Raw genomic sequence first — 26,187 nt, forward strand, 5'->3', positions numbered from 1 at the left:
GTGTTATGGAACATTGAATGTAAACCTGAATGGCGTCGTTTTCTGCAACTGCTCGTGTGTGCAGTTGGCAATGGTTGACGTAGTTGTAAACCAACACAGGAGAAAACGGTGATGACTGGGGAGAACTTATGAGATCATGACCTTGACTGGGGTGGACAGGAGAGTGAGGTCATCTGGTGATAAATAGAGCGACAGGAAGTGATTTAGAGATTGCTAAAGTTCGTTGTCTCAGTCAACTGTTTCACTCCGGTACAAACGCTTCTGCTACTTCGGGTAATTCGTCAAGTTTCCCCAGATTAAACCAAATAGTATAAGAGACGTTACAAGGTAGAGGGAATAAGGATGAGATATTGTTTAATGAGAATAAGAAATCCGTCTCTAGCGACAGTGTTCGGGGCGACGCAGCCAGCTAAGTGGGGTGGCCTTCCATGGACGTGGATATACCTGGGTTGCACCCCACGGCTGGGGGGGTGTGCATGCTACCCACGCCCCGCGCCACGCCTCTGCTGTGTGGGACTCTTGGTCTACACCTGGAGATCTTGTGTTGTTGTCTCTGGTGTGTGTTGCTTCTGGGGTGAGTGGTTGTGGCCAGCTGAGGCCTGGCCAGGTGTGGCCACGTGATGATACAATTGGCCCGTTCTGTCGTGATGGAACACGTAATCATCCTGTCATATAATCGGGGCTGACGCTCCCTGTGACTCCTTTTTGGGTCTCCACTTCAGAGTAAGTTCCACTGGGGAAAAGGTGAAAGACTGTCGTCAGATCCTGCAGTGGTAGGTCACACAGTCTGGTAGAGGAAGGAAGATTTCGTCAATTTTCATGTGACTAAAAAAGTCAAAGTTCACATGATGTCTGCAGGACTTAGTGGCCTGTCGGGTGCTTATGTGGCCTAGCGAGAGGAACAGTAGGAGGCGAGGTTAGTAGCCAATTCGAAAACAGAAACCAAAGTAATATCTGTAAAACAGAGTGAGGAGGAACAATGTGGCGGAGAGAGAGAGAGAGAGAGAGAGAGAGAGAGAGAGAGAGAGAGAGAGAGAGAGAGAGAGAGAGAGAGAGAGAGAGAGAGAGAATGTTTCTACAGCCTGAGAGAGAAGTGAGAGAGAGAGAGAGGAGTGGACAAGGCGAACCGCTTTTAAATGAATTTAGTCCAGCAGGAGTGCGTGCACCTCCAGGGGGTCGGGTCAGCCCTCACCACAGCCACATCTTCTTCAGGAAAGACGTTGGCAAGCTGGACAGACAGACAGACATGACGTGTAGAAGTTCACGCAAGTCTTTCTGAGGTATGACTCACGAAGAATGATCAGAGGTTAGGACTTGATTATACATGAAGGTAATGGGCTAAAGGTAGGGTGTTCAGGAGAAATTAAAGTTTCAGTGAGAATTTAGAAGAAATAGGAAGAAAATGGGATGTGGAAGCACTGACGTAAACGAGATTATGTACCAAAATCTTCATTACTAAATAATACAAGACGCCATTCTTTTAGTCTGGATATTGTGTCACGTGCACCTTAACTTGGCACATAATTCGGTAGGAAAAAATCTACATTCGGCCATGGAACTCAATACAGACAGGATGTGATTTTTTCTATCCTTTTATCTCCCATGTTCCATGGCATCACAAGCGACGTCAAAGTGGTGGGCCTCCATATATTTCGATAAGATATTCCAATCAAGAAGGACATTGACGCGGGTAATCAACAGTCCACTACAATACTAAACATAATGTTTATGAAAATATCTGGCAGGCCTTGTGATGCTGCCATTAAGTTGACAGGCGATCATAATAAAGAAAATGGTATGTTTGGCTGTGTGCTAACCAGGAGGGGGGTGGGGGGAGCACCCGCTGGCGTGGGCGGTTGTCCCATTTTCCCGGCTGTATCCACCCGGTCATTGTTGCCAGACGTGCGATGCATTTTTTCTCGATCATAGAAAATGAGACATGGTTGCCCGGCACCGTGGCTGTTATATCAGGAAGTTATTGGGTGGAGTTGGTGGGTTATATTGCGGTGCTTGATCGGTGATGGCTGCAAGCACATCTGTCATGATTTGCTTTTAAAATATTAAGGATTATGTTGGTTCGTATCCTTCCTCTTGTACGATATTGGTAGCTCATACACAGTTTGTGTGAGATGGTCACTTTGTGTGCTGGTGTTTACTTCGTTGGTTGGTGATCAATCGTTATATCCCATGAGATGTATATCATTTTTTCCTGTTTAATTTGTATTGAACACTTTGTCTTAAAAATCATGTGATAATGACAGAAATTTTTACTATGAAATGCAAAGTTTGCTACGAAATACGGTAGTATTTATGTGGGGAAAAAAATATATACGACTTAATGTAAAAGATTCGATATATATGTATACACACCTGGTGTATGGGGGACATTACTTTTTGTATGTAGAAGTTGATTTGGGTATAAAATTTCATTTTCTGCACGTGAAATCCACATTTTCTATCGTGGGAACCACAGCGTTCAATATTGAAGGCTGTTTCATTTACGGTTTTTTTTTGGATTGGACGTAAATACGTCCTATTTACGAGCCACTCACTTTATCAAGTCGTCTGTAGTCGTGTATGTAAAAAAATATCTTTGTCAGAAGTTGCCCACGATTGTGCTATTTCGATTTTACGATTTTTAAAAGCCTTCTGCTTTGCTTTGAAGTCCAACAATTTGTTTGTTGAAGTTGTTTTGCTTCATGGAGGTAAATGTTATAGTCTTTCGCATCATTGTTGTGATACAGACCTAGCAAGTGCCTCAGGTGTTAAATGGTCGCGTTTACCTGGGTTGTAATTGAGTTAGTCCAATCAGAAACCTGATTTTCCTTTATTGTGTATATCTGGTCTGGGAAACCAGAAGAAACAAGTTTACATCTCGTAAAGTACAGGATAATTCTCCATCTAGACCTCGTAACTACTAACCACAGACAGAGATACGACGGAGCAATTATGATGGTAATTAGCGAAGGTAATGAAGATGATTACTAATATTGATAATTAGTACACAGGAAAATTGAGTCAATTACGTTAGCTAGTAAGGACCTTTAATATGTTATTCATGGGACCAAAACAATCGTATGAATAAGTCAATAAGGGCGCTTCTCCTCCTGGCACCAACTGGGTTATAGCCGTATTTGGTTCTGCCTAATGATCGAAAATTTGTCAGTATTGCCATTACAGAGGATGGCGTGCCAGTGGGTGTTGGCACCACTGAAGGCCACTCCTTCGTACGTCCTAGAGCAAAAACAAGGGACAAAAAGGTTGCTCTCCCTCCCTCCCTCGTTCATCCTGGGGGAAGGAATCATACCTCCCTCCCGGCACTACATATATCATCCTAGAGTCGACTTGCCACTTTTTCTGTACTAGGGCGTAGGCTTGCTGGCGGCCCAAATTAATGGTCCTATTGTGTTGTCAGAGAACATCAGTTTCCGTCTTTTCTTAATGGGTTGACGATGTCCCCCCATACTGCATTCATGTAATGGGGGGTTAAAGAGAAAATGGGAGTTTCATGGGTGATCCTACTGGTTTCAAGAGAGAAGAACATGGGAGTATCATGCGTTATCATACTGGTTTGTAAGACTTGTCGTTATCATACTGAGAGACGGTACATAGATTAAGGGTTGTCATGTTGGTTTTCTTGTGTTTTATATTAAATCGTTGACGTAATTTACATAAGATGTTGTGCGGGTTTTCAAGCGTTGTGATTGTCATGTGTTTAAACCATTTTTATTTTCGTGATTTTTATCTTTATCATTTCGTCATCTTATTATCATCTTGATATATGTCTTTGGAAGTGATGGTTTGGCACAAGGTACACTGACGTGTTAGTTTTATGGTGGTGTGACGTAGTTAACTGCCAGGTTGGGTTGGTCACTGTCTTTTACACTTTCAAAAGGGTTGCTCACAACCTCTTCAACTCATTCCATGTTGGGTTGTTGATCACAACCTTCTAAACTCGTAAGGTTGTTGGTTGTGTTATAACGTTGGTATGATCGGTCGCTTGCACTAAACTCAGGTACTAAGATAACAGTTCTGTTGTGATTTTAGCCATTACATCATGACCGTTTTCTGTACATAACTGTACACTTACCAATAGAGAGCCGCTGTCATCTAAGCTTACATACGGGTAAACAGTTTCTCTGAACTTATACAATGGACGGCCATGTATGTCACGTATAGATAGGCGTTAGAATTCGCTCATATACCAAAGTTACGCACAGGAAATATGAAAAATTTAGTTTAAGAAAACGTGAATTTTGCTTTAGTGTTTCTATCAAGGAAATGATCACTGTTATAAAGGAAAGTGTCAGAGTGGAGAGAGTTAGAAGTTACAGCAGCGAAGGTCGTCTTGCAGGCCTTCAAATCCTTGTTGGTTCTTGGAGGGAACTATTCCATTTGTAGGTTAGGTTGAAGATGTAGATTTTTCTGTGTGGTGATGGAAATAGACCGTGTTGATGAGCGAGTTAGTGATGCAGGCACACACCGCTGCTTCTCTGACTTTGCCTCTGATTTTGGTGGTTAATTTTTTTCCTTACTGCTTGAACATTGATGTGTACGTTAATTTTATGTTTAGAGGTGTGTATTCTTTTCGACCGTAATCTCCGTAAGGCGTAATTCTGAGCGTAAAAGATATTCCGTTAATGATATATACACACATTGTCTTGATCACTACTTTGGTTGCGTTGAAATCTTCAAATGACCGAGACGTTGTTATCATGATTATATATATATATATATATATATATATATATATATATATATATATATATATATATATATATATATATATATATGCTCTGTGGAAGGTATTAAGAATATATGGTGTGGGAGGCAAGTTGTTAGAAGCAGTGAAAAGTTTTTATCGAGGATGTAAGGCATGTGTACGTGTAGGAAGAGAGGAAAGTGATTGGTTCTCAGTGAATGTAGGTTTGCGGCAGGGGTGTGTGATGTCTCCAAGGTTGTTTAATTTGTTTATGGATGGGGTTGTTAGGGAGGTGAATGCAAGAGTCCTGGAAAGAGGGGCAAGTATGAAGTCTGTTGGGGATGAGAGAGCCTGGGAAGTGAGTCAGTTGTTGTTCGCTGATGATACAGCGCTGGTGGCTGATTCATGTGAGAAACTGCAGAAGCTGGTGACTGAGTTTGGTAAAGTGTGTGGAAGAAGAAAGTTAAGAGTAAATGTGAATAAGAGCAAGGTTATTAGGTACAGTAGGGTTGAGGGTCAAGTCAATTGGGAGGTAAGTTTGAATGGAGAAAAACTGGAGGAAGTGAAGTGTTTTAGATATCTGGGAGTGGATCTGTCAGCGGATGGAACCATGGAAGCGGAAGTGGATCATAGGGTGGGGGAGGGGGCGAAAATTTTGGGAGCCTTGAAAAATGTGTGGAAGTCGAGAACATTATCTCGGAAAGCAAAAATGGGTATGTTTGAAGGAATAGTGGTTCCAACAATGTTGTATGGTTGCGAGGCGTGGGCTATGGATAGAGTTGTGCGCAGGAGGATGGATGTGCTGGAAATGAGATGTTTGAGGACAATGTGTGGTGTGAGGTGGTTTGATCGAGTAAGTAACGTAAGGGTAAGAGAGATGTGTGGAAATAAAAAGAGCGTGGTTGAGAGAGCAGAAGAGGGTGTTTTGAAATGGTTTGGGCACATGGAGAGAATGAGTGAGGAAAGATTGACCAAGAGGATATATGTGTCGGAGGTGGAGGGAACGAGGAGAAGAGGGAGACCAAATTGGAGGTGGAAAGATGGAGTGAAAAAGATTTTGTGTGATCGGGGCCTGAACATGCAGGAGGGTGTAAGGAGGGCAAGGAATAGAGTGAATTGGAGCGATGTGGTATACAGGGGTTGACGTGCTGTCAGTGGAGTGAATCAAGGCATGTGAGGCGTCTGGGGTGGACCATGGAAAGCTGTGTAGGTATGTATACACGTGTGTGGACATGTGTATGTACATGTGTATGGGGGGGGGGGTTGGGCCATTTCTTTCGTCTGTTTCCTTGCGCTACCTCGCAGACGCGGGAGACAGCGACAAAGTATAAAAAAAAAAAAAAAAAAATATATATATATATATATATATATACATATAAGGGTAACCCTTTTTTCGAGTGCGTTCGTAAGTTGAACGCTTGTAGTTGAACGCATGTTGGTGCGTTGGCGGCGTGGTTGGTGCGTGGCCACCTGGACCTGACGCAGAAACCCCGGTACATAGGTTCGAGGTTCCCATCACCGTTCATATAAGATTCTCTGTCTATTGTGTCACTTGGAAATTGATGGACTGGTGGGGGACCGGGGGGAGGGGGAGGTTGAGATGGGGGGGTGTTGACAATGGGGGGGGGGGGCGGTGACGGAGAGATTATGGGGAGTAAAGAAGTTTGGCTTAGAATTTGAAGGTCGTCCCTTAATCTGGCTACGCCTGTGCCCCCAAAACATTTTTTGTGTCATGACCTTGTGATTGCTATTTTGAGCCGGGGAATCCACTGGATGGACGCCGTTTTCTTATGTACAATAGTTCAAACGCAGTTTTCTATTGTGTCACAAGTCCATACACCGTTTTCTTCTGTGTACACGAGTCCACACGCCATCCGTTTTCCTCTATACACGAGTCCACACGCCGTTTTCCTTTGTGAACACGAGTTCACACGCCATTTTTCTATGTGCGCGAGTCCACACGCCGTTCTCTGTACGCGAGTCTATACGTCGTTTTCTTTTATGAACACGAGTCCACACGTCCCCCTTTTTTATTTCCGTGAATGTTATTTCTCGCGCAGTTTTCTTTCCGAATATGAATACATATGCCCTTTTCTTTTGTATACTCTTGCCCCATTTTATTTTACATACACGAGTCCACACCCCGTTTTCTCTGCTTCTGTATGAACGAATCCACACGTTTTCATCAGTGGAGATAAGCCCGCAAAGATGAACCTCATATGAATATAATGATCAAACTGCTGAAGTTATGAAACATTTGTGGTTCTTTATAAAATGTCAAATGGAAATTTGTGGAATGTATTGGAGGTTCCAACGGAAATTGTTGAGGACATTTGTGAAACGTGATTCAGGCAGGAAATGTCAAATAGTTGAGTAATTGAAGTAAAGATCAGCTGTGGCTTAAGAGAAGTGCGAGTGTGTATGTTTACAGAAGGGGTTGGGGGATGCGTCGTGCGCCTGGCATGCCCGGGGACGGACTCTGCCGTAGCCTGGAGGCGTCGTAAGCGAGTATTGTACACACAGAGAGAGAGAGAGAGAGAGAGAGAGAGAGAGAGAGAGAGAGAGAGAGAGAGAGAGACAGACTGCACACTAAAGACAAAAGAATCTATAATCAATATTTTTTCATATGTATATATTCCCTGCGTGTCGTAGAAGGCGACTAAAAGGGGAGGGAGCTGGGGGCTGGAAATCCCTCCCTCCCATTTTACTTTTTTTTCCAAAAGAAGGAACAGAGAAGGGGGCCAAGTGAGGATGTTCCCTCTGAGGCTCAGTCCTCTGTTCTTAACGCTACCTCGCTAACGCGGGAAATGGCGAATATATATATATATATATATATATATATATATATATATATATATATATATATATATATATATATATATATATATATGATACATCACGGAATATGTTGTCGTCCGGGGAGCGACGTGGTCAGACGCCCTGACCCACACCACATTGGAGCCATCTTGCCACCAGAAACCGCCTGACCCGCCATACATAACCGCCCTTCTGCAAGGGCGGCGGAAGCTTGTTTTTCCCATTCTCTCTCTCTCTCTCTCTCTCTCTCTCTCTCTCTCTCTCTCTCTCTCTCTCTCTCTCTCTCTCTCTCACAGGATAGGAACATGTCTGGCAAGGCGAGTGGCCGTCCTATGAAAACCAATGTACTTCCGCCTTCAAGGTAACCCAGATTATGTAGGGAAGACTACGGGTAAGAAGTGCGTTGCGGCAGCCACCGCGCCATCAGACTCAACGCATTCTTCTTCGTGGCATACCTACATACATCTCTCTCTCTCTCTCTCTCTCTCTCTCTCTCTCTCTCTCTCTCTCTCTCTCTCTCTCTCTCTCTCTCTCTCTCTCCATTGAGAAAACTAAGTGGCAGTTGACCTTACCCTCTCACAAACGACCTATTTCGTGAACGCCCCTAACGATGAACGAGTCGTTCAATTAGTTAGTCCAATTGAAGACGTCAGAGGATGAAGTCACCGTGAAGAACACGAGGAAACTCTTGGATTAACTTAGTGATGTGAAGAGAACCCAATATTGATGTTATTATTTTTGTCACGTGATTTTTGTGACGTGTTTGGACTGAATGATGTGTTTCTCTATTGCAGGTGTGGCGCAGCGAAGTCCTGAGCTCAGCTGGTGAGTTAATTTCCCTCGTCTTTTTTAGGTAATTATCAATGACTTTAAGGCCATTGGTATTTTAAGGAACTACTGTCACATTTTAGGGAAACAATCGTTAGGTTTTTATAAGGCGATGGTCACGTGCCAGGAAACACTGGTCGTGTTTATTGAACGATCGTCAACTCTGACGAGAATCTATCGTTGTGTCTTTGAGAATCTATCGTTGTGTCTTTGAGAATCTATCGTCTTAGAAAACTATAGTCATATTGTTGCCAGGCATCATCCCTCTATTTGAAGAGTTCTTACGTATGATGGTGTTCAGACTACGTTAATATTGATCAACAACACTAAATATCTCGAACCTAAATGTAATATTAATTGCAAATCATAGTGTGTGTGTGTGTGTGTGTGTGTGTGTGTGTGTTAATGTGGGTGGGAGAGGAGCCCCGCGCCCCACCCGGCAATGGTGACAGGGACCTGGGTAGGTGAGGGAGGGAGCCACAGCCCACAATGCACACAAACACCCAACATGTGCAGTGTGGTGCTCAGGTGTGGAGGACGGGCCGTGGAAGCAGCCGCCGCTACCATGATCAAGGTGACCCCCGCCATCTTGCTGGATGGGGTACGTGCTTAAAATTCACAATTCCGCTAATTACTTGCCCTTATCTCTCACTCTCCTCTGCCTCGGCCATGTCAAACGTGACCTTTTGAGATGTTTCCTTCGTTTAAGTGTAAAGTTCTGGATGTTAGTATAGCAGAGGAGGAGTGACAAAGGACAACAAAACTGGTCATCTCTGCCAGGCTGGGCACTGAAGGAGGGCCCTGTAATGCGCATAATACACCCACACGGCCACGTGGAACAGATGCCATGTCGGTATTGTTCATCTTTATTAATCCACTTTCTTCTTAATCCTGAGGGTTCTTCATGCAAGAATATAATATATCTTCAACACCAGCGAGTTGTTATATGGCGCATACCTGGATTATAAAAAGATCTTATAAGTTATTTAGACTTGTAAGTGGGTGAGTGTTGCCATATGTTGATCAGTCTTGCCTGCAGGGGAAGCAGGCATTCGTCCCCCACACTGGAGGGCTTACCATCAAATCCTATTATTTGCATTTTCTCAGAACAAGATTATCAGCAAGTATCAATAATCATTTTTACCGCAGTACGCACTCTCGTGCACCAGTGCCCGTGGGTCGGGGTTGGATACGGTTAGCCTGGTACATATTCTAGCCTCGTATCCCTCACGGCGATGGTCACCATCAAAATTTCCATAAACCTTTTTTTTTTTTTTTATTCTTGCGTCCATTTTAGTGCCTTCCTCCTTACGCCATGTTTCCCAGTGGCTCTGTAGCAAGGCTGACTCAAGTCTTCATCAACTCGTACGAGAAAATCATGACGTATCTTACGAGTCTTATAAAAAAAAATAAAATAAAAAACGGATTCACGATATTAAATGATTTTTCTTTGAGCATCGTGACGTCATTCGTAACGGAGCGGAGTCGTCAGCCTCAGCACTCACTCACGGTGGATACAGTCAACTGTTACTTGCTGTACTCAGCACTGAGAGGGAGGGGGAGAACCATTCAACGGGATATTCTCTTTCCAGGATGAAGACGCACACAAGGATGCGCGTCCTGAAAGAAAAAGAGAAAATATATGAAAAAAACAGTTGTGATTTAGGATGCGAAATATCCCTGGCGGTGCCTTGATGTATGAGGTAATTATAACATTGTTAGGATTAATGTTGAGTTTGTATTAAGTGATCTGTTATACTATTATAATCATCGTAGAATATTAACATTGATGTAAATCGAATTCTAGGAAATTTAATGACATTCTTCATGGCCTTACCAGCTAATGAGACGCACCTCAGCCTTCCTCTTAGATTCATTGTAATATAAACAGGACGATTTATATCCTCGTCACACAGTCAACGATTTATATCCTTAATTTACATGGGTAGAACAGGGTTGCCGCGTACCACATATTGGGGTCCCGCCATGACTATAGTTTCTGTGGTTCTTGAATATTCCAGAGAAATTAGGATCTTTTCGTAGATGATGTTAAGAATATCCACCTTACCCAGCTACAGGATCCTCGTCAGACGTGCAGGAATGTGACTAGCCCAGTGTTGGCCCAGCCTATCTATGAACTAAGATATTCTTCCCTCCTCAACAAGCTTAGCTGGAGCCTGGGCAAGCTTAGCCCTACCCAAGTCGTCGCCTCGGGTACCCGAGCTTAACTAACCCCCCGAATTATTCCCAGCTTAACTAACCCCCCGAATTATTCCCAGCTTAACTAACCCCCCGAATTATTCCCAGCTTAACTAACCCCCCGAATTATTCCCAGCTTAACTAACCCCCCGAATTATTCCCAGCTTAACTAACCCCCCGAATTATTCCCAGCTTAACTGGGCACGGTGCTTGACCAGACACACTCACCTCATTACTTGGAGTAACTTAATTATGATAACTCATAACTCATAACACCTTAATTATGATAACTCATAACTCATAACACCTTAATTATGATAACTCATAACCCTTCAGACTGATCATATACGTCGCAATCAACTAACATAGTCCACTAAGGCGAAACTGATTGCATCTTGGTTGCTCAGCTGAACCACTACATCAACCGAACCAAAACCTCACACTAGACTAACCAAAACCTCACACCAGACTAACCAAAACCTCACACCAGACTAACCAAAACCTCACACTAGACTAACCAAAACCTCACACTAGACTAACCAAAACCTCACACCAGACTAACCAAAACCTCACACTAGACTAACCAAAACCTCACACCAGACTAACCAAAACCTCACACCAGACTAACCAAAACCTCACACCAGACTAACCAAAACCTCACACTAGACTAACCAAAACCTCACACCAGACTAACCAAAACCTCACACCAGACGAACCAAAACCTCACACCAGACTAACCAAAACCTCACACCAGACTAACCAAAACCTCACACTAGACTAACCAAAACCTCACACCAGACTAACCAAAACCTCACACCAGACTAACCAAAACCTCACACCAGACTAACCAAAACCTCACACTAGACTAACCAAAACCTCACACTAGACTAACCAAAACCTCACACCAGACTAACCAAAACCTCACACTAGACTAACCAAAACCTCACACTAGACTAACCAAAACCTCACACCAGACTAACCAAAACCTCACACTAGACTAACCAAAACCTCACACCAGACTAACCAAAACCTCACACCAGACTAACCAAAACCTCACACCAGACTAACCAAAACCTCACACTAGACTAACCAAAACCTCACACTAGACTAACCAAAACCTCACACCAGACTAACGTAACCTAGCTCACCTTACGTTAGCGGCGTTCATGCAGTAACGTAACTTCAACTTACGTACCCAAATCATGACCAGAATAAATGTAATCTACGTTAAGTTTAATCAAAGTGATTCTAAAATTATATTACTTGACACCGCTTAATTGAACCCATTCTTACATAGGTGTTAAGTTAGAGTGAGTGCGTGATAGCAGGTCAGTGTTATTGTTAACACAGACCTGACATCAAGTTGGACCTTGTTTCGTAAACATTTCATAAGACACAGTACGTTATCATAATGGGTCATGTGGTGCCGTGGTCATAGTTAGGTTCCATCAGCCATTGGCCATGGTCCTCTCTCTCTCTCTCTCTCTCTCTCTCTCTCTCTCTCTCTCTCTCTCTCTCTCTCTCTCTCTCTCGCCTGGGGATGGGAGGGGACGGGTTTGGGGAGATGAAGGATGTGGGAGGAGGTTCGTTAGCTGGGTCCGTGAGGGTGAGTGTAGCGAGGGAAGGTCCGGGAAAGTATAATAGACCAATACAACTCACAATGTTGCAGTGTTCCTTGTGTTCTCTTCATTATGTATTGCTGGTGATCAGTAACTCACCCAAGAAGAACTATCATTTACGAGTAATATTATTAATAATTAATAATCATTATTTCTTCACATTTCGAGTAAAAAGTAAAAAAAAAAAGAAATATGTTTTGGTGTTTTTGTGGTAATATTTCTCATAAGACACACACAAGGATGGTAATGAGCTAATGTATGAAAGTACACCATTCATTTTATAACAAATACACATTACGTCGTGTACTGTTCTTCCCTCATTATGTCTTTACGACTCTCGTTTGTATGTTGATTTATGTTGTAGTTAATTTGTCTAGTTTGGTGAAGAGAGAGAGAGAGAGAGAGAGAGAGAGAGAGAGAGAGAGAGAGAGAGAGAGAGAGAGAGAGAGAGAAGTGTTGTAAGTGATCAGGTTCTTACACGTCAGTGGAGCGTGAAGGGCTGGAAAATGGCAGGCGTTCGTGAGTCAATTGTTGTCGAGAAAACGGGATGCCACAGAGAAAACGGGATGTACCCGCGCTGCGTCTTTCCTTCGCCAGGTCTATCATTACCTCTGGAAGTCTTCTTTTGTTTTTTGTTTTTTTTGTTTGAGCGATGTTATTGTAAGTGCCGTAACGTGCGTGGTGTGTAGGGATGACAGTTGACCAACAAGGTGTTGGCTTTTGGTATATGACGGTGTTTACGACCTCTGTTGCGTCCATATCATCCTACACTGAACATTGTTAACTACCAATTCGCTGACATTTCTCCATAGATACCTCCAGATATGTCTTATTGCTTCATCTGTATTTTGTTTATGAACGGATACTTGTTAGGAGGGACGTAATAGTCTTCTTACCTATTTAAGAGCAGTGTTTGTTTATTTGTTTGCTTGTTTGTTTGTTTTTCCCAGTAGGTGTCTGTCGAGGTGTTACCGCTGGTGTACCGCACAGGCATCTACCGGATGGTGCGACCGCCTTATCCTGATAGTCCTTGTTGTTCATTGGTTCCTTCATATTGGAGAGTATTGCTCACTATGTACATACTCATCTCTACCAAGAAATGTGTCATAATCATGGTGGGTAGGTCTGTGGTTTCTTGTGTCATAATCATGGTGGGTAGGTCTGTGGTTTCTTGTGTCATAATCATGGTGGGTAGGACCGTGGTTTCTTGTGTCATAATCATGGTGGGTAGGACCGTGGTTTCTTGTGTCATAATCATGGTTGGTAGGTCTGTGGTTTCTTGTGTCATAATCATGGTGGGTAGGTCTGTGGTTTCTTGTGTCATAATCATGGTTGGTAGGTCTGTGGTTTCTTGTGTCATAATCATGGTGGGTAGGTCTGTGGTTTCTTGTGTCATAATCATGGTGGGTAGGTCTGTGGTCCTTGGTTGCCACACTGTCCTAACCTTCACACTATCCACGTACCTGAAGGCAATTTCAGCAGTGACCTGTGCCTGATTTCCATCTCTTATAACCTCGGTAATATGATGTTGTAGTGTGAGGCTGCAGACAGTGTCAAGCCACAGCTCCCTCCCACACCCACGTGACTTTCATAGCGTCATGTTCCTCATGATTTAGTGTATATGATTCCAAGAATGTGTATGCTTCTGTACGTGTATAGTGTGTATAGTTATGTATTTGTATGTTTTTAGTGTGACTGCCTATCACACCTTTACCTTTGTGGGGTGGCATTTCTTAACTTCTTCACCATTATGTTGAGCAGAGGATGGTATATGGTCGTGATGTGTGCGTGTGTTGCTTGGCCTTCATGATGCGCGTGTCCACAGATGCTGATGGTGGGGAAATGTTTCCACCCAGGCCGCCTCAGTGACTGACTCCTCTCGCAATATCTCTCTCACGTAGCCTGTGTGTGTGTGTGTGTGTGTGTGTGTGTGTGTGTGTGTGTGTGACACACGTTTCTCTTATCCTTGTATATGTGCACCATGTCTTTACTTCTGTATGTGTATTTATATACACACACTCACCCCAGTCTGAGCCAGGTACCCATCTATCGACCAGCTAGGAGAGGAGGATGAACATCTGGGGTGGGTGTGGGCCTCTGGGGTGGGTGTGGGTTCGAACGCAGATGGATCCGTGCATGATGCTTCAACAATACCGTTTGTATTGTGTGTCTGTTTACTTGCTGGGTGTACATTGCCTGTGTACACTGCATGTGTACATTGGAACGTGTGGCTGTGTTAAGTCTTCACCAGGAGTGTGAGTTTAATCATAATGATGATAATAATAATACTTAAGGATGTATTGAATTAACTGCTACCAAAGGATGAAAATATAGTACATGACTCAGGTAATGGGAGGTGTGTGGGTAAGGGTTGACGTAAGGGTAAACAAACTGTCTTATCACGTTGGCTAAGTCGAGATTAATGTAATCAGCTGATGGCTGATGATCACTTTGGTTTGCATGGGTTTGATGCTACTGTAGCTCGGGGACGAGGGATCTCTGGTTGGCAGGAGATCACGGTGGCGGGGATGGTGTTTCTCTTCTGTCTGTCGCATGAGGACCAGGTAAATGGTTGGAGAGAGAGAGAGAGAGAGAGAGAGAGAGAGAGAGAGAGAGAGAGAGAGAGAGAGAGAGAGAGAGAGAGAGAGAGCCGAGCAGACCATTGTGTTGAGCGCCTCCCTGGAAGATGGTGTTAAGGAGGATCGGGGATGATCTTAGACGTTCTTCTCTGTATTTGTTCCAGTAGCCTCTGTTGTGTGGTGGGTGAAGGAGGTGAGGCTAGGTGGAGTGAGGGTTACGTTCATGTTCTCTTGAGTTATATCGCAGGAAGCCAAGTGCGTGTAAACGTGTGAGTTTGTGCACCAGTGCGTGTGCACATGTATGTATGTGCACCAGTGCGTGTGTACGTGTGAACTTGTGCACCAGTGCGTGCGTGAATGTAATTAATTTGACCTTCAAGAAGAAAATGACATGTAGGAAATGCGAGTCCTGTCCTCAAAGGAGTGTTGCCAGGCTGAACTAAATGATTTTTAGTCTTCCTTGTCTCGCTAACAACAAACCTAACCCATCATGGCGCCGGTCGCTCGTTCGGTCGGCTGGTCGGTCGGCTGGTCGATCGGCTGATTGGTCGGCTGGTCGGTCGGCTGGTTGGTCGGCTGGTCGGTCGCATAATCTCAAAACTCCTTCTGACGCAGTTCACTTCGCTCCTGACGGAACCTTCAGATCTTAAGAATTAGAAACGGAAACGTAATACAAATGGTGGTTCAGGGTCTGTGCTCTTAGCTGATTGGATGAGAATGCAAAAGTCTTAACTTAATTGATTTCCACCTTAGCGTGTGATGATGGCCATGCCAGAATTGTTCATTGTACTCTTTCTTTCGCAAGATGGTTATTGATCCAGAAACCATCATTAGCAAACTACAAGACGCGTCGCGTCGTGTCATGATTTGTATAAATGCGATGATATTCGAGGATATGACTTTTATTTCACTTATATTTCTGGGGTTATGGAGAGACGTCTTGGCTGCCCCAAGTGTAGGGCACCGAAGATGTTAGCCCGTGCACTGGTCTTCCTCGGCCAAGACTCAGGTGTGCCGCGGTAAATGTGACAAGTTGATATTTTCCTCCTTAAGATTATTTTTTTTCCCCAGGTTGTTCATGGTGTGTGTGTGTGTGTGTGTGTGTGTGTGTGTGGCGTCGTCTTCTTCCTGTAGTCGAACAGATTGTTGGGCGGTGGGGCGACGTTCCTTTGTTTTGCTTGCCTTGGAGGATCCATCCCTGCTTGTGTACCCGCGTTCCTCCAGTTCCCACACGACCTTCATCTTTCTGTTCTTTTCTTTCGCCAGATATTATATGGTCTTGCTGCAATGTTTGAATTCGTCGGATTGTATGATAAACATCCTTTTCGTCTATATTCAGCTATTGCGGGGAAAATGTACAATATGATGTTTACTGGGATTGTTTTATATAAGTATACAATATGTCAATAACCAGACTGGAATTAGTTTTAGTATTGATTAATGAGATAATCTTCCGCCATTGTTTCATGTGTTTCTGTTTGTTAATCTTGGAATATAAAGTATTAGTGTTGGATGTGGAGCTTTTACACTTGTGTTCCGACGCCCCCCTCAGATACCAGCCTCTTTTGTTTCGAGATAGATCACCTTATAGTTTTTGTTTATATCACACCATTTATACTTGAGCTCGACTGATTTCCTGTAGTTTACCAGGTTCAGCAGCTTACTTCAGAATGCCAGTGTTACCATTTCTGGCGCTTCTGTCCAGTGTTACCACCATCATCACTACCACCATAAGTGTTACCACCCCTCCTGTTACTACTAGTCCACTCCAGTAACCACCACTACGACCACTACTACCACCATCCACACCACCGACCAGACACACACACACAACTTGTCCTAACCTAACCAGTTTATGACGTCGAACTAGAATGGTAACATGGCTATGTCCCCCGCCTTGCCCTGTAGGGACCCCATTCATACGTACACACACACACACACACACACACACACGTGCCACAGACACGCACTTCGCTGCCTAGAAAAAGTCATATATAAACACAAACACACTGGAAACAGTCGCATATGTGGACACTGGGAGAGGAAGTAAGCATGGGACACCGAGGTCCAACACACAGACGGACACAAGCTGTTCATAACACAGATCCGACTGGTAAAAATGGCTCTGAGATTATCCTAATATTTAGAAAACGTAGCGAGAGTTGTATTGTTAAAGTTGGCTCAAGATGTAAACATGGTGATCAATGTATAAATAGATCATGTTGTCTGTAAACACACTGAGACTACAGTGTAGTTTTAAGCTTAGTTTATTTTATAAATCTCGCTTCGATTATTGAGTAAAATTTGGATTGATGTAATTCGACATTTTAACCACTTTTGATATTTATGTTACAACAATGTGCCTTTCAGTCTTGATATTTGCCCCTGCTCATCAACCGAAGAAATTTAAAGTTAGATTTGGTTTAATCTTCCAGGAGCGTCAGTGTTTTGTGTGAGGTTGTAGAGGTTGTGTAGGAGGAACATTGTTTTGAACACATCATATTTAGTAAGCAGAGTGTTGAACGTGACATGCTTGGTGTACAGATCTGATCCTGTAGCACCACAGAGTAGGTCCTGAACTTACGCTGATGTCGAGTAATATGGTAGGCATGATAATTTGATGACGTCCATAGTAGTAATTTTCTTATATCAATTTATTTCATCTTTCTACGACATTATAGTTAGAAACACGTAGATATGTGCATCGTCATATACAGTATTATAATAGGAAATATTTGTGGTAATCTTACAAGCTGCAGTAATACAAGAGTTTGGCGTCTTTGTACACGAAAGTTTGACAGGTTTGAAGGTGATACAAACTGAAAGGCTTCCCGTAACGTTAACCACAGTTCACTAAGATATTGAACATACACTCTGGCGGTACACAAGACTGTTAGGTCTTTCAAGATGAATTTCTTTGTTCTGATGTAAACAGACGAAATCTCTGTTGTCTCTTTACTTCTTCTGTCTTCAATATGTACATTTACCAGCTGCTGGGAAATGTTCATATCCTCAATAAACTGGGGTATGTGTTCATCATATGTTCATATACAGGTTCGTGTGTTCACATGATCCTAAAACCTGTAGTTGTCCACAAGCTATAGAACGTATCACTAGTGTTCACAAACTGACCCTTATGTGTACTATTCATTATGGTGAAAATGTTCAATTTTTTTTTTTCCTTTTTTTTCTGGTTCAGTCGAGCATTTCGTTGGTTCAGGTGGAGTTCATACATTATTCATTCTGTCATCCTGATCATGCGCACCAGCATTTCATTTACCGCCTGAAGTAACAGACACTTATCTGTGCATGTTTTGTGCCTGGTGTACTGCATGTTGCTCAGGCACACACTCCGTCTTGGATAGAAAATATTATTTATTCACACACACAAGATTCCTTCCTTACTTGAGTGTTTATATATATATATATATATATATATATATATATATATATATATATATATATATATATATTTTTTTTTTTTTTTTTTTTTTTTTTTTTTATACTTTTTGGCTGTCTCCCGCGTTTGCGAGGTAGCGCAAGGAAACAGACGAAAGAAATGGCCCAACCCCCCCCCCCCCATACACATGTACATACCGTCCACACACGCAAATATACATACCTACACAGCTTTCCATGGTTTACCCCAGACGCTTCACATGCCTTGGTTCAATCCACTGACAGCACGTCAACCCCTGTATACCACATCGCTCCAATTCACTCTATTCCTTGCCCTCCTTTCACCCTCCTGCATGTTCAGGCCCCGATCACACAAAATCTTTTTCACTCCATCTTTCCACCTCCAATTTGGTCTCCCTCTTCTCCTCGTTCCCTCCACCTCCGACACATATATCCTCTTGGTCAATCTTTCCTCACTCATTCTCTCCATGTGCCCAAACCATTTCAAAACACCCTCTTCTGCTCTCTCAACCACGCTCTTTTTATTTCCACACATCTCTCTTACCCTTACGTTACTCACTCGATCAAACCACCTCACACCACACATTGTCCTCAAACATCTCATTTCCAGCACATCCATCCTCCTGCGCACATCTCTATCCATAGCCCACGCCTCGCAACCATACAACATTGTTGGAACCACTATTCCTTCAAACATACCCATTTTTGCTTTCCGAGATAATGTTCTCGACTTCCACACATTTTTCAAGGCTCCCAAAATTTTCGCCCCCTCCCCCACCCTATGATCCACTTCCGCTTCCATGGTTCCATCCGCTGACAGATCCACTCCCAGATATCTAAAACACTTCACTTCCTCCAGTTTTTCTCCATTCAAACTCACCTCCCAATTGACTTGACCCTCACCCCTACTGTACCTAATAACCTTGCTCTTATTCACATTTACTCTTAACTTTCTTCTTCCACACACTTTACCAAACTCAGTCACCAGCTTCTGCAGTTTCTCACATGAATCAGCCACCAGCGCTGTATCATCAGCGAACAACAACTGACTCACTTCCCACATATATATATATATATATATATACATCTTGGAAGTTTGTTTTGATATTTTGTATTGACGTAGTTATGGATATAAATCCATGCCGTTAGTTTTGTAGGATTGATAGAATTTTCAATGTTTTGTTTATTTGTGCAACATTGACTTTATATTTTAGTTGCGATCTTACAGGGAGGCAGTGTTCGAATGCGTTGACACATAACTTAAGTAAGTGTAGCAAGATCCACATGGGTTGAGGGCTGGCACTGCCTCCCCCAGGGTTCCTCTCCTGACGTCAGATAAAGAAAACGCGTCGTGGGGGGAAAGGGTAAGCTATGCGCCGCCATTATCCTCGTCGTTCACCGTTTATTAAAGCGTTTAACTCCAGTTGTTGCCTTGTGTGGGAGGCCAGACACTGGAGTTACGATTCATTGGTCTTCGCAGACCGTCGCTAACGATCATGGATGGGTGGTACAGTCGTTAGGGAAGAAGAAAAAAGTATTATGATGCAAAAAAAAAAAAAACAAGTGAGCATCGACATTGACCTTGGCTGTCCCGCGCAGGTGTCGGGTTCCACGTGCCCAGGAACCTTACCCGCCCCCCCCCCCTTACCAACCCCCTCCCGCAACCCCTGCTGAAACCGAACCTCCACTCCCTCCCTCCCTCCCACTACGCCGTGTCCGGACACATGCTTGTGGCTCTGGATTCGGAGGGTAAGTTTATGATTTCATCGACTACGTTGGTTACGAACGCCTCCTCTGCATTGTGTTGGTAATATGTATGTCTGTATCGAATCCATCATTTTGCTTTATCTCACGTGTTACAGACGTCATAGAGTAACAAAACATCAAGTTGAGTGTGAATGCTACATAACGTAATTGTAACATAAAATTACTTCTTGGTTTCGGTGTTGTCCTCGGCGTTCAGTTCACTGAGCATGAATACAAGATACATCGAACCCCCAGAATTAAGGTTGAAAGGAACGTGTAAGGAGCGTAACGGAACGCAAGGAACACTTCCATTGTGCTCGAACCCGCACACGCACGTAACACAAAGACCAAATCTCAAGTCACAATATACAAGTCCGAACGCTAATGGCTGAGGGTTCCTGTATCCCGATGCGTCCCTCATGGCTCGGGCTTCCGCGCAGTTATCATTTACAATAATCATTTATTGAAATTTATTCGTTTAGCACAATTGTTACTTTCTGCTACATTGTTCTTTGGTTTGGATGAAGGAGTTCATAGTTACCTGTAAACATGTAACGCGTTACTTCCTGTGGTGTGAAAAATGTCTAGTCGTATATTTATCATTATTTATCATAATGGCCACCAGTGGTAGGTAAAGGAAAATAAGATAAAGAATGAAGATATTAAGTCAAGTTCATCAGTCAAGTAGAGAGGTTAGAGGAAGGTAGGAGCAAGTTGCACACTTACGATGTTCGTGCGAAGGAACGGTTCTCCTCGTGTGTCTGGTCCACACACGCAAGCTATGGGAAGCAGCGGCCACACGCCAGCCACGGGTCCAAGCCTCGGTGGGATGTTCTTGCCTTGGGATAGGGATGAAATACAATGCCCACGTATCTCCTGCGTGTCGTAGAAGACATCTAAGAGGAGGTGGTGGTGGTGGGGGGAGGCTAGAAATCCTCCTCTCCTGTATTACCACTTAAAAGTTGCAACGCAAGAAGGAAAGAAGCGGCCAAGCGAGGACTTTTCCCGGAATCATCCTGGGCTGGTGACGGGGCCTGGCTGGACAAGGCAGGCTGGTTACTGCTGTGTTCATGGTTATTATTCTGCCATGGTCAGCAAGGCTGACGTCCAAGTCATTTGTTTATTTATCATGGCGTAATGCAGGTATGCAGCGGGTCTAAATGCTTAGTTATGTACCGTCTGTTTATTGAGCTGTTTGCTGCCGCCTGTGGTTTGTGCAGGGCAAGTCCTGTATTTATGATACACTTGTTGATTTATTGTTTTATTATACAAGGAGGTTGAAGCACATATTGTATTATTTTTTTAATTATTATCAGTATTTTATTTTTGATGCTGCGATGCCGTGTTTTTGCTTATCTCAGCAAACTTATATGTATATATATATATATATATATATATATATATATATATATATATATATATATATATATATATATATATATATATATTGTTGATTTGTTTATTAGGTGAAAGTGGACTTGTATACAGACCTGAGCGATACTAGAAGCAAATGAGGAAATAATCATATGGAGTCTGAAATCAGATATTTATATCCCGTTTCTGAATATGAACAATGAAATGTGATGGAAGAAGTCGGACAGAGACAGACTGACGCAGTGGAACAATCGAAGTGTTTACTTAGTGAAGTTTGAACTACCGCACGTGTGGGCAGCAGGACGAAGCACGTGCATGAAGCACGTGCATCAATGTGAAATGGCATTATAACATAGATTTTAAGATACTACTTCGTCAATCTATTTCTGTCTTTGATGACTTTCTGCTTACATGTTTTTTTATTATTATTATTATTATTTATAGTGTACGGTTTTTTGAGGACAAGGGCGAGGCACGTGTCCATTTGAAGAGCCACAGAAAAATGCATGAAGCATCGAGTGGAAATAAAATATTGCAGAAATCTTCGTCCTGGGGTTGGGTGGAGTCTGGTAAGTCCCGTCCCCGGGTTGGTTTTGAAGATTACGGAAAACATCGCTGAAACACAGAAGTTAGATGGTAAAGCCAAGGGTGTACCGTCTGTGTTGGCTTGACGCCCTGAAGAATGCGGTACGACCCTGGAGCACGACGGTACGACCCTGGAGCACGACGGTGCGACCCTGGAGCACGACGGTACGACCCTGGAGCACGACGGTACGTGGAGCACGACGGTACGACCCTGGAGCACGACGGTACGACCCTGGAGCACGACGGTGCGACCCTGGAGCACGACGGTGCGACCCTGGAGCACGACGGTACGTGGAGCACGACGGTGCGACCCTGGAGCACGACGGTACGACCCTGGAGCACGACGGTGCGACCCTGGAACACGACGGGAGTACGACGGTGCGACCCTGGAGCACGACGGTACGTGGAGCACGACGGTACGACCCTGGAGCACGACGGTACGACCCTAGAGCACGACGGTACGACCCTGGAGCACGACGGTACAACCCTGGAGCACGACGGTACGACTTTGGAGCACGACGGTGCGCCCCTGGAGCACGACGGTACGTGGAGCACAACGTTACGACCCTGGAGTACGTCGGTACGACCCTGGAGCACGACGGTGCGACCCTGGAGCACGACGGGAGTACGACGGTGCGACCCTGGAGCACGACGGTACGTGGAGCACGACGGTGCGACCCTGGAGCACGACGGTATGACCCTGGAGCACGACGGTACGACTTTGGAGCACGACGGTGCGCCCCTGGAGCACGACGGGAGTACGACGGTGCGACCCTGGAGCACGACGGTACGTGGAGCACGACGGTGCGACCCTGGAGTACGTCGGTACGACCCTGGAGCACGACGTTACGACCTTGGAGCACGACCAGTGATGGTCTAATCTTGTGAATGAGTGTCGTTGGCCAGTCGTCCGTACCCAAGGATTGCACCGTCGTGCTCAAGGGACGGAGCACTGCTGGGCTGTCGGTGTGTGTAGTGGGGCCACAAAGCCTCACACATAAACCAGAAGCGCTTTTGAGAAGTTCTTCAGTGAGTTTTGACACTTCCCCTCCACTCTACCAGGGGCCCGAGCCAAGCATCATGCGTCGCTCTGACGTCATTCGATGTTTCGCAGTAGTAGACGTGGTCTGTGTGCGGGAAGAGAAGGATGTAGAGTGGGATGAGGTAAACTGGTCGGGATGTGTGATACTGGGAAGGTAAAACAGGCCACTCAGGTTTGCTATGTGTTAGGTCGGCTGCTCATTAGGGAGAGGAGATGTGAATTTGCATCAGAGAGAGAGAGAGAGAGAGAGAGAGAGAGAGAGAGAGAGAGAGAGAGAGAGAGTTTCCAGATATGATAGAAAGGTGTTTCTTTTAGGGAATGTGTCTGTGTTAAACTCTGACAGTGTCTGTATTCGCTAATAAGAAGAGACGCTACGTTAACCGTATTATTTTACGTTTTCCAGTTATCGTTAATGACAAGACCATAGTGCCATATTGACCATACTGGAATACGAAGCACAACCAATACTTTTGTAATGTAAGCAGTGTCATTAGCTAATAACAACATTTTTTTCACAAGAAGCTGGAGGTGTTGGGGGTGGATAGGCAGGATGTGAGCGCTGGGGGTGGGTTAGCAGGGTGTGAGCGCCACTGGCTGAAGATAGCGGTAATCATCATTGTTTTGGTTGTGGAGTGCTGGGTCATCGGGGCTCTTCCATCTCTCGCGACTGCTGGACCAAAATATGTTCGACAGTTCTTTCTACGCCACAAATCTATACCTGTAGCCACCGTACAAAACCATCAGGGTAAAATTCCGTACCCATGCTGTATGAATAGGTAATGACACACACACACACACACACACACACACACACACACACACACACACACACACGAAAGTTGGTGATACACCTAAATAGATAGGAAGGCAGGTAGGTAAGGAGTCAGGTAAGTAGGTAGGAAGGAAGGGAGGCGGTAGTTAGGCAGGTGGGTCGTAGTGTGATATATCCAGCCAGCCATAACCACCTTCACCACCTCTCGTGCAAGTGTATAATTTACCTGGAGGCAGAACACGTCTCGTCCCGTGGCGAGGCGTCTGATCACCCTTGATGAAACCTTGGTGGTGGTGTCGGGGTTAGAGATAACCCCCGTGAGTCTCACAGGCCCAGGTTCGAGTCCAGGACAGAAGAGTCCGGTTCACATCTGACCTCTACGCACGGGTGGATCACAAAAGCATTCCCGTGTCCCACTCCCAACACGGGGCGTTACGCGCACCCTCCCTCCTTCCCGTATGAAGCAGAGGCGGGCATTACGGTCAGTGTGTGTGTGTGTGTGTGTGTGTGTGTGTGTGTGTACGATAACGGTAAAGTCAGTTGAAATAACAAGACTGGGGTGTGAGGCTCAGGGCCTGACCTTATTGAGTTGTGCTGGGGGTTATGATGACCCACAACCAAAGGTCAAGGTGTTGTTTGGATGCTGGGTTGAATCTAGGTTGTCACGGGTTGGTGTGGGGGGGGGGGGGATGTTTCCGTCTCTGCCGGCCGACCAGGAACCAATCATTGCCTGGAATTACGCCAGGTACCTCACTCGCCCGAGGCCCGCGCCCTGCCACCCTCTGGGGTCATGGAGATGGAGGTCAGGAAGATGGTGACCGGGTCACTAGGTAGGCATGGCTCAGCAGTCCGGGCCTCGCCTGCTAGTTTTGTATCATTATATTTTTCCAAACTCAGTCCACACGTCGTGCACCATGTCTGTTTAATCGTAGGGGTCCTTAACCCGGCTTGGTGATTACAGTGTGTGGGAGGTGGTGGGGGGATTGTTCAGGAGACATGGTTGAAGTGTCTATGGTTCGTCTCATCACCTACAGTGTAAGGATTATCCGTCTGTTCGTGGAATTCAAGCGTATGGATCAAGACGTTTGGCTTCTTGGGGAGGAGGGCGCAGACGTGTCTTCAGGAGGAGCGTGCCCTACATGCGCTGGGTCCGGGTTAGGGACCTGCTGGCTCTGGGCATGGCTAGGGTAGGATTCCTCACATGATCTCACGTTTTACTGTCCCATTTATCATATACAAAGCTTTACTGTAACATACATTTGTTATAAATAAAGCTTGACTGTCTCATCTCATATGTAAAGCTTTACTGCATCAAACATATCTTATATATAAAGTTTTACTCCATGTATCTTTGACATTCTTTCTAAGTTTTACTGTAAAATGTCCTCTCCATTTGTTTCAAGTTTTACGATAATATAACTTTATAAATTTGAATTGTTGATTCTCTGTGTGTCTTTTCATATTCGTTAGCTGCCTTTATGACTTTTGATTAATGTGTCTTCAATCTTATTTATGTTTTGACACACATACAACACTAACACGCATATGAACACCACATCAATCAAATATTATGTTATATTTGATATTTTTCTTACCAATGCCAATACCTAGACTTGATTACTGGAGTGTTAACAGAATTTCTTAGCTCTTTTAAGATTCTTCCGCCATTGATGAAAACTAGACGAGAAACAATAATGCTACGTAGTAAGTCTATATTTCCTCAGTGTGGATCGGTTTGTGACCTTTCAGCGACGTCTTCCTGAATGTTTACCCTCTGAAGTCAGCTGGCCCGTTACCCGCTCGCCACCCGTCTGACTCTCTCTCTCTCTCTCTCTCTCTCTCTCTCTCTCTCTCTCTCTCTCTCTCTCTCTCTCTCTCTCTCATCATTCGCGCCACAGCTCACAGCTGGGCTCCCCCCTCCCCCGCCATCATAGGTTAGTCGTACGCCTGGCAACATAAGCCTTTCCTAGAATGCAGCGTAGCCACGTTCGTATAGTCTTCCACCCTCTGAATTGCAGTGGTGGGTTATGAATGTATATGATGGTTGAAGGGGGAGAAAGATCTGGCAACACTTTTTTGGGACGCTGTTACCAGCACCATGGAGGCTCACACCCCTGTATAAGGTCATAGCCAGATAGGTTACTTCATGGTTTAATGTGGACCGGGAGATCTGGCAACCAGGGTTCTTCAGGCAGAAACTCTACATGAAACGCAGATTCGAATTCCATGTTTGGTCCTGAGTGATGGAGGGGTCCGGGGCTACCTATCTCTGATATTTTTTTTTACTTCCCTAATTCGAACCCCAACTTCGATGTAGCGTTATTCATCATAAAAGAGTTGGAAATATACGTTATTTTGTGGTGATCTGCCGTGGTTTAACCCCGCCATTGCGTTTAAGATGGGATCTAGCGAGGTGGACAGACCTCAAATATCATGTAGCGCCAGCATGATGTCCTACAGTGAGAGACATGGCATGGACACGACAGGCCACGGCAACCTTGGCA

At 44.4% G+C, this 26,187-nt stretch overlaps 1 protein-coding gene across 6 annotated transcripts in view; it reads left to right on the forward strand.

Moving 5' to 3' along the window:
• The window catches only part of LOC139765566 (uncharacterized), a 131,618-nt gene that overhangs the window by 72,607 nt on the left and 32,824 nt on the right, over window positions 1–26,187 (forward strand). For 4 of the 6 annotated variants that reach the window (XM_071693131.1, XM_071693136.1, XM_071693134.1 and 1 more), the window contains one exon: window positions 8,314–8,344. The exons of the other annotated variants lie outside the window; for them this stretch is intronic. The gene's annotated coding sequence lies outside the window, so the exon portion shown is untranslated. The remainder of the gene's footprint in view (window positions 1–8,313; window positions 8,345–26,187) is intronic. 6 annotated transcript variants of the gene reach the window in all.

Source organism: Panulirus ornatus, chromosome 55 (assembly GCF_036320965.1).
Source record: "Panulirus ornatus isolate Po-2019 chromosome 55, ASM3632096v1, whole genome shotgun sequence".
NCBI classification, from domain to species: Eukaryota; Metazoa; Arthropoda; class Malacostraca; order Decapoda; family Palinuridae; genus Panulirus; species Panulirus ornatus.